Source organism: Lolium perenne, chromosome 2 (assembly GCF_019359855.2).
Source record: "Lolium perenne isolate Kyuss_39 chromosome 2, Kyuss_2.0, whole genome shotgun sequence".
Taxonomy (NCBI): domain Eukaryota; kingdom Viridiplantae; phylum Streptophyta; class Magnoliopsida; order Poales; family Poaceae; genus Lolium; species Lolium perenne.
This window is the reverse complement of record NC_067245.2, coordinates 305690270-305700012: the sequence shown is the minus strand read 5'-3', so window position 1 is coordinate 305700012 and position 9743 is coordinate 305690270. Positions and strand designations below refer to the sequence as shown.

At 45.0% G+C, this 9743-nt stretch overlaps 1 pseudogene; it reads left to right on the top strand.

Annotated features, from left to right (window-relative positions):
* The first annotated feature begins 1408 nt into the window (after positions 1-1408).
* On the top strand, positions 1409-5047 carry LOC127329646 (uncharacterized; annotated as a pseudogene).
* The last annotated feature ends 4696 nt before the right edge of the window (positions 5048-9743 follow it).

Sequence of the window (9743 nt, the reverse complement as noted above, 5' to 3'; positions counted from 1 at the left end):
CTACATTCCACTTATTCTTCATCTAAGAAAGCTTTAGAGTAAAACTCCATACTTGATATGGTGAGAAATCATCAATCCATATGACCAAAGTTAACTATAAAAAGAACTATAACCACTGTAGTTACTTTAATGATAAATTGAGGTTAATAATAGAAGTTAATTGGTAGAAGATAAAACCAATTCTCAAATCCTTAGTAATTAGGGAAGCACATAAGGTATTAAGCAAGTAACCCTTATCATAGATAGGGAGATTAAACTTTAGCCAATGCAATATGGTGTCACCTCATTCATACAAACTAAAAATTATATCTCAACCCTAGTTATGGTATCACTATGGAGATAGCAATATAAACCTAGACCATAATTGAGAATCAAACCCATGGCCATTATGTAAATATCATTAGAACCCCTGGTAAGAATATTAATGAAATCTTATGCTTCACTTAATACACCTGAGGAAAACCCCCTGTGATACAACTGGTAAATAAGACCATAAGTGTGTTTATTCACCACTTACCTATACAATTAAGTTCCAACCCATGTGTATTTAGGTAAATCATATTGGGACCCTAGAAGTGTCCATCAATTAAATCTTATGTTTCAAATTGTTAACATATACTTATGCACATCAAATAATAAGCAAGGGATCACTCCCCAAATGGAAACTAAGTCCTGATACTAATCTCTGAAAAACCTTAAGTTCAAAGTATCAACTAAAAACATTCCAAAGGATTTGATTCACAAGAGAAACTTAAGAATAAAATGAACACCTCAAACTCATGTTTAATTGAAATTTGGAATAAAGCTTCCAAACATACAAATAAAATAATATATTTGTGTTAAACCATCCAGTGACATAGTGATTCTTCTAAATAGAATTAATAGGATTTAAATAACCAGATACCTGCAAATTCATGTTGAATTTGAATCAGCAAAACATAAAATGAAATTTGAAAACAGAAAATAAAAACAGAAAAAGAAAAGAGGAGAGAAAAACCTACCTGGATTTACCTGGCCGAGCAGCCCATGGAGCAGTCCAGCACCAGAGCCCAACAGGAGCCCAAGGTCCAGCCCACCTCGGCAGCCCAACAGCACGGCCCAAACCGAGCCCGTACCCCTTCGTCCAAAATATCGAGGACGAGTTCATCCTCATCCTCTCCATCGTGCTGGAGGCCACGGCGACGCCGTGTTCTGCTTCTCCCTCTCGCTGGCGTCCTCTCCTCGCTCGGTGTCGTGACGAGGCACGCGCCCAGGCGCCGTATAAAAGCTCTGGACGAACCCTAGTCGCCCTCTTCTCCCTCGCTGTCACAATTTTTCCCTCTGGACGAAACCCTAGTCGCCCAGCTTCCGACCATCGTCGTCGGTAGGGACTTCCCCAGACCTCTCCGTGACCACCATTAGCACCGCCATGGTCGACAAGCTCTCCGTGCAAGAGGAATCGATCCCGGATGCCCTCAGTCGCTGGAGGGAGCTCGTTCCCTTTCGCCGGTCACCTCCAGCAAACCGGCGATTGCCGTCGATTAGGACCACCTCCGGCCACGCCGTCAAGCCCTACAGCCTCCTGGTGAGCTTCCGCATCTCACCGTGCCCCTGACCTGCTCGATTATGCCCTGTAGCACCGTCTCGTCGCCGTTCCTTCGCCGCCGCCACAGCACATCATCGCCGGTCAAGCTCCGGTGGTCATTAGCGGGCGGCGCTGGTACTGTTAGATTCGCCGTGTCATGCTGGGTATCGTGGAGTGGTTGGCTTGCCCGCGGGAGCAGCCCAACGCCGGCGACCGTCGGCAACTGGCCGTCGGCCAGCCTTTCCCTGCCACCTCGACGCCACCGTGGCGGATGATGTGGCTAGGACCCCACCAGTCATTGACTGTGGGTGTACCCTGGCCGGGTGTGTTTAGCCAATTCATTTCAAATTTAAATTCCAGAAAATACTGCAACTTCAAACAATTATAGAAAAATCATATTAACTCAGAAAAATAAAAATAAGACATCAAAATTCTTATAAAAGTAAATTCTATTTAATAAAAATATAATATGAAATTTTTATTTTTAATAAAAATTTAATTAGTTAATACTTGTTATTTAAGCCTTATTTATTAATTCTAAATTCAATTCAAACTCCAATAATTAGGAAAAATATTTAAAATAAATAAAAACCAGTAAAGTAAATAAAGAAAACATTAACCCTAATTTTCTTTATTTGTAACTTATTTAATCTTTAATGTTGGAATTTAAAACTTAATTAATAATTGTCCTAATTATTAGTTGTTCAAAAATAACAAGATGCCAAGTCCTATGTTATTTTAATTTCAAAGTCAATAATAACTTCAACCTTTTTATGAAGTTATTAACCTAAGAACAACATAGTAATTAGGAAACCCTAATTACTATTAAATGAAATCACAACCTTACCAGTTCATGTGAAAACCCTAAAACCCTAAATTCATTTGGAACCCTAGTTCTATTATTACATGTGAACCATAATTTGCTTCTAACCTAAACCCAAGGTTAGAACAGGTGATCATGGTACCTTATTTTAATTCATAGAGCCATCATTAGCAACTAAAGGACATTCATATGTCCACATAAAATGTAGAAGGCCTACCACTAATATCTGGGTATCCCATGTGTTTATCATCATCAGACCTAAACAATCCAGTAGGGTCAACCAAGTGTAAACCCTAAATCCTATTACCAAAGTCATCATCCTTGTTTATCCCTATTTAGCATCACACCATTGGTATGAACCCTAATAGCAACCATACCTACTATTTTACCTTACATAACCCTGTTCCACTAAACCCTACTAGTGTGAGATACTATTCCACCATCCTACTTAGAAGTCAATTATTCCTTACTTAATAGAACCAACAGTAAAACCTAGACCACCTTAAACCTAATTGCAATACTTCTTAATATTTAAGAAGTATGTTCTTCAAAAGTTATTCTTTTGAAGTAATTAAAGAATCATCATCAAAACTGCCTAATAGGACCTATAGACAATAGCCATCGATCACCAGCAAAGTAGCACCAACCTTTATAGCACCCATATGTAATTAATTGCTTAGGATGCCTAGGCATAACTCCACCTACTATTAATGAATCCAACTCTGTTGTGATCCATCTAGTACTTACTCCATAAACTAGATGAAACCATAATCAACCATAAAACCCCACCAACCTAATTATCATACTTGTTCTTTATTCAAGAACATGTTCTTCAAAAGTTATTCTTTTTAAATATATAATAAGTAACGAATGAAGCCTGGTGACCGGGTGTATACGTGAGCACGTGGTGAGATACTGACACGTGTCCGACGGTGTTAGTTTAGCCGTTACCGTGCGAATTTTTGGCGTATGCAATGATGATTCTGGGACACCACCGCTAGCTGACCTGCACAAAGAAAGCGAAGCCGACCAAGATCCCAACTCGCCCAAGCTCGCCCTCTCCCCCTCTGCTCGACCGTGTCCAAGCTCCTGACGCGCATCCATTGATTCGACGTTGTCCACAGCCGTGCGTCGTCCGCTGGCCGGAGGACGCGGGATCTGGTCCGCCAACACGACCTGGTCCGCTCGTCGACTCGATTTGGACTGTCATGGCCAACCATCGAGCTCGCCCTTTATCCCTGTCTTCAACCGTACGCAGCGGCTCCCTCTTCCCCAGTCCCGGCCGAGGCGGTCCAGGAGGGACGACGCCGCCCGTATTTCGCGTCGCGCTGCCGTCGTGCCGCCCGGCCACACCAAATCGTCGAGCGCCGCCAGCTCTGCTGCTGCCCGCTCGCCGCCCATCTCCGACCGCGGCCCCGCGCTGTCCGGATGCGGCCGTGCCGCCCATCCGACCGCGCGCTGCTGCTCCTCTCCCCCGCCGGAGGCCTGCTCGCCCGACCACGCTCGACCGCGCCGCCGCCGCCCCGGCCTCCTCCGCCTTCTCGCGCCGCCTCCGGATGCCGGCGCGCCCGGCTCGCGGGATGCGTCTGCGGTGCCGTGGCGGGGCGGTGCTCTGGAGAAGGTCGTGCTGCAGCCCATCCGGGAGATCTCCGGCGCCGTGCAGCTGCCCGGCTCCAAGTCGCTCTCCAACCGGATCCTTCTCCTCTCCGCCTTGTTCGAGGTGAGAAAACAAGCAGACAAAGCCCCTCTCCCTACTTCTCCCCTTTGTGTGAATTGGGTGCCGAGATGGTTTAGGAGCACCTTATCATGCTTGGTGCTCGTGAGATCATAAGATTTTTTTCTTTTTACTTAAAACGATCTAGCCATAGGATTTAGTTCAAGGTTACTCTTCTTAGTAGCCAATTCCTATATTCGTTTATCGAATCGTTAGAATTATGTAGTTAGTTGGATCAATATTATATGTGGCCTTGGATGAGCAAAAGTCAGTTTATTCACTTTCCACTCATCGGAATATTATAGTGCAGCATGCCCTGTCAACTTATTTGCAGTACGATAAGCAATTGAAACTGCTTTGCTTCGCTGTCATCTCTTGCTGATCATTAACTGGCTTTTGCTCATCAGGGAACAACGGTTGTGGATAACCTGTTGAACAGCGAGGATGTCCACTACATGCTCGAGGCCCTGGACGCGCTTGGGCTCTCAGTGGAAGCAGACAAAGTTGCAAAAAGAGCTGTAGTCGTCGGCTGCGGCGGCAGGTTCCCGATTGAAAAGGATGCCAAGGAGGAAGTAAAGCTCTTCTTGGGCAACGCTGGAACTGCAATGCGGCCATTGACGGCAGCTGTAGTAGCTGCTGGTGGAAATGCGACGTATGTTTCAGTTATGTTCTTGATGGAGTACCAAGAATGATGGAGCGTCCTATCGGTGACTTAGGTGTCGGTTTGAAACAACTAGGTGCGAGTGTTGATTGTTTCCTCGGCACTGACTGCCCACCTGTTCGTATCAACAGCATTGGAGGGCTACCTGGTGGCAAGGTTAGCTTCATGAACTTCCATGTTATACGCTTTTGTACAAACATTTCACTTGTCTGGAGGTGTCCCGTCCCTCGATTCATCTGGAAGGCGCGAGCTCAAGCACTCAAGCCGCCCGCCGGCCGCTGGTAGCAGCGACGACAGCAATTCGGAGCAGCGTGAGTTTTCTTCCATTTTCGAGCTGGGATCTCTTTGTTTCGATGGACTTTATGTGTGATTGGTCTCGGTCTCACATAATGGTCAATACAATAGAATTCAACTTTTTCCTGTGCTGAAGTGATGAACACCAAAACAGTACTGATTTTCGTCTACTAATTCATGGAGAACCGATGGAATGCATGGAGAAAATCTTCAAACACTGTGCAGTGCGTACTAGCGAAATGGATCCAGCAATTGATCCAAGCTTATTTTGTTTTAATTCATTCCTGAGCAGACAGGCTCCAAATCGAGCCAACGTAAGCTCATTTGGTTGTTGCTACTCAAGCGGGTCCCACACACGTTTGGTTGTTGCTACTCAAGCATGCATGCTAGCGACTGCTGGGCCTTACACGGAGCAAAAGTTCACAGAACCGTTAGTCGCTGTTTGTTGATAGGCTGAATCCAACGGTGGTGGACTAGATCCAACGGTGATGACCGCGTGCTCACGTATACACCCGGTCACAGAATCCACTCTCTAATAAGTAATCATCAACCATGCAATATTAGACTTAAAATTGACAACTGTTCTTTCCTTATTATACAATTACTATTCCTGGGTGTGTATGATTGTTACTACTCATTTTGCCACATGTTTATGATACCATGCAACCAACCCTGAATAAGAACCTTGTTTGTGAATCACTCTAAAAGTGCAACACACCCTGAACTAATCATTACCACTTACTGATCCTAAATCATCGGGGTTAGGCCACGCTTAGAGAGATTGCATCTCATACTTATGCATTATTGCATCCTTGCCAATCTTTTAAACATCGTCCTTACCGGACGATGATGCTATTTCAGAATTTGGAGTTATTGCGTATCGAAGACCTTGCCTGCATAATCTTGCAGTCAAGAAAGGCAAGTTCATCGCTTGCTCATGTCATTTGAGTATTTTTACCAAATTACTTGCAAAGTATTATGTTTATCACTATCGCATGAAAAGCAAAACCACTATTTTCATAACTATGAATATGACTATGTGGTGGGCAATGGAACCATGGATTGTGTTGATATGGTGGAGGTTCCATTGCAAGGGTTAATATCCATCTAGGATTAACAACAAATGTCGTCCAGTGATTCTTGTGCCGTAATACCCGTGTTAACCATAAGATCCGGAGTGGGACGGAGTAGTCAAAAGTGTTTCCACCTCTCGTTCATCAACGGATGCGCTTTACCGTAGTACACTTGTAATCCAAGGGGGCAAGCGGTGAGGCTGGGGAGTCCTAAGTCCCCACGGCATAGTCCGTAGTACACTTGTCGCCCGAAGGAGCAAGCGGTGAGGCTGGGGAGTCCTAAGTCCCCACGGTATTGCGGTCTAGGATGGGTTGCAGCTACCGGCGTAGGAGTGTATGGTAGAGCCCAGCACTGACGTCGTGGTCGGGGTCCACCTTGAAATCTACAGGAATAATGGGACCGACGTGGACCCAGGGTCGGGGCATGCAACAAAGGGTGGGTGTTCGAGGTAGCGGAGGAACATGATTGGCTAGACCTTATACCGGGCCTCACACCAAAGGAAGTGTGGACGGGAACATATGCCCGGTTGGCACCAAGGTTAAGATCTCTTATGGGTAAAGCAACACACCTCTGCAGAGTGTAAAGAACCGTGACCTGTCACTCCCTGTTCCGGGATATGGAACTGCGAATGCGGCCGGAAAGGAGCTCCATGAAGTTCTAGTAAACCGGTGAAGGCTGACGGACATAGTTCTTCTGAATAAAAGCAACCTTTTGAAGAAATGATTATGAAAACCTGCATTGGTATTAGACTTTCTGGTCTAATGCCGTAGCTAGTGCATTAAACACCTCTTTCCTATAATGAACTTGTTGAGTACGCTCGTACTCATCCCACTCTTAAATCCCCTGCTTAGATATGGAGGCATCGAAGGAGGATCTACAGTGCAACTCGAAGGCCAAGGAGCCAACAACTACTTCACAAGACAGGACCCTGTCAACGGAGTCAGATACCACATCCATCAAGGAGAAAACCTAGTTTAGTCATAGAAGTGAACTAGCTTCCTAAACCTAGCTCCTATTTAGCTAGAATCTATTCTTAGCCTCTATAGCTAGGTAAATACTCTACAAATAGAGTTCGTGATAGGATTAGAGTACGAGTCGTTCTTCTGGAGTTTATTTGCAGATTTACCTCATTGTAAAGTAGGAGGCTGTGTTGATCTTATGTAATAGAGTCAGAATTGTAATTCTATAGACATGCCTTGGACCCGCATATGTTTCTGTTGTACCACTCTGAGCGATATAATACTAGTGGAACGGTGTTTCATTGGTGTTATATCAGACTTGCATACTACACCATGCAGTGGTATGCCGGGTCACCACAAGTAAAGAGAATTGGACCGGGGTCCACAGTTCACTAGAGGTGTCTCTCCCATAAGACAAACAGCATGTTGGGTGAACAAATTACAGTTGGGCAATTGACAAATAAAGAGAGCATGACCATGCACATACATATCATGATGAGTATAGTGAGATTTAATTGGGCATTACGACAAAGTACATAGACCGCCATCCAACTGCATCTATGCCTAAAAAGTCCACCTTCAGGTTATCATCCGAACCCCTTCCAGTATTAAGTTGCAAAGCAACAGACAATTGCATTAAGTATGGTGCGTAATGTAATCAACAACTACATCCTTAGACATAGCATCAATGTTTTATCCCTAGTGGCAACAGCACAACACAACCTTAGAACTTTCTCATCCTTGTCCTGTGTCAATGCAGGCATGAACCCACTATCGAGCATAAATACTCCCTCTTGGAGTTACAAGCATCTACTTGGCCAGAGCATCTACTAGTAACGGAGAGCATGCAAGATCATAAACAACACATAGATATAATTTTGATAATCAACATAACAAGTATTCTCTATTCATTGGATCCCAACAAACGCAACATATAGAATTACAGATAGATGATCTTGATCATGTTAGGCAGCTCACAAGATCCGACAATGATAGCACAATGGGGAGAAGACAACCATCTAGCTACTGCTATGGACCCATAGTCCAGGGGTAGACTACTCACACATCACACCGGAGGCGACCATGGCGGCGTAGAGTCCTCCGGGAGATGAATCCCCTCTCCGGCAGGGTGCCGGAGGCGATCTCCTGGATCCCCCGAGATGGGATCGGCGGCGGCGGCGTCTCAGTAAGGTTTTCCGTATCGTGGCTCTCGGTACTGGGGGTTTCGTCACGGAGGCTTTAATTAGGCGGAAGGGCAAGTCAGGAGGGGGCACAGGGGCCCCACACCATAGGCCGGCGCGACCAGGGGGGGCCGCGCCGCCCTAGGGTTTGGGCACCCTGTGGCCCCACTTCGTTTCGTCTTCGGACTTCTGGAAGCTTCGTGGAAAAATAGGCCCCTGGGCGTTGATTTCGTCCAATTCCGAGAATATTTCGTTACTAGGATTTCTGAAACCAAAAATAGCAGAAAAAACAGAATCGGCACTTCAGCATCTTGTTAATAGGTTAGTTCCAGAAAATGCACGAATATGACATAAAGTGTGCATAAAACATGTAGATAACATCAATAATGTGGCATGGAACATAAGAAATTATCGATACGTCGGAGACGTATCAACCACCGCCATCTCCATCAATGCTGCTGTCTCCCATGAGGAGGGAGTAGTTCTCCATCGAGGCTCGGGGCTGTACCGGTAGCTATGTGGTTCATCTCTCTCCTATGTACTTCAATACAATAATCTCATGAGCTGCCTTACATGATTGAGATTCATATGATGTTGCTTGTAATCTAGATGTCGTTATGCTAGTCAAGTGAATTTTACTTATGTGATCTCCGGAGACTCCTTGTCCCACGTGTGTAAAGGTGACAGTGTGTGCACCGTGTGGGTCTCTTAGGCTATATTTCACAGAATACTTATTCACTGTTATGAAGAGCATAGTGAAGTGCTTATTTATATCTCTTTATGATTGCAATGTGTTTTGTATCACATTTTATCTATGTGCTACTCTAGTGATGTTATTAAAGTAGTTTTATTCCTCCTGCACGGTGTAATGGTGACAGTGTGTGCATCCGTGTTAGTACTTGGCGTAGGCTATGATTATGATCTCTTGTAGATTATGAAGTTAACTATTACTATGATGGTATTAATGTGATCTATTCCTCCTCTCATAGTATGAAGGTGACAGTGTGCATGCTATGTTAGTACTTGGTTTAGTCGTATTGATCTTTCATGCACTCTAAGGTTATTTAAATATGAACATTGAATTGTGGAGCTTGTTAACTCCGGCATTGAGGGTTGATACGTCTCCAACGTATCCATAATTTCTGTTGTTCCATGCTTGTTTTATGACAATACTTACATGTTTTGCTTGCACTTTATAATGTTTTTATGCGTTTTCCGGAACTAACCTATTAACAAGATGCCACAGTGCCAGTTCCTGTTTTCTGCTGTTTTTGGTTCTAGAAAGGCTGTTCGGGCAATATTCTCGGAATTGGACGAAATCAACGCCAAACCTCCTATTTTTCCCGGAAGGCTCCAGAACACCGAAGAAGAGTCGGAGAGGGGCCAGAGGGCCACCAGACCATAAGGCGGCGTGGCCTGGCCTGGGCCCGCGCCACCCTATGGTGTGGAGCCCCCAGGCACCCTCCTGCGCCG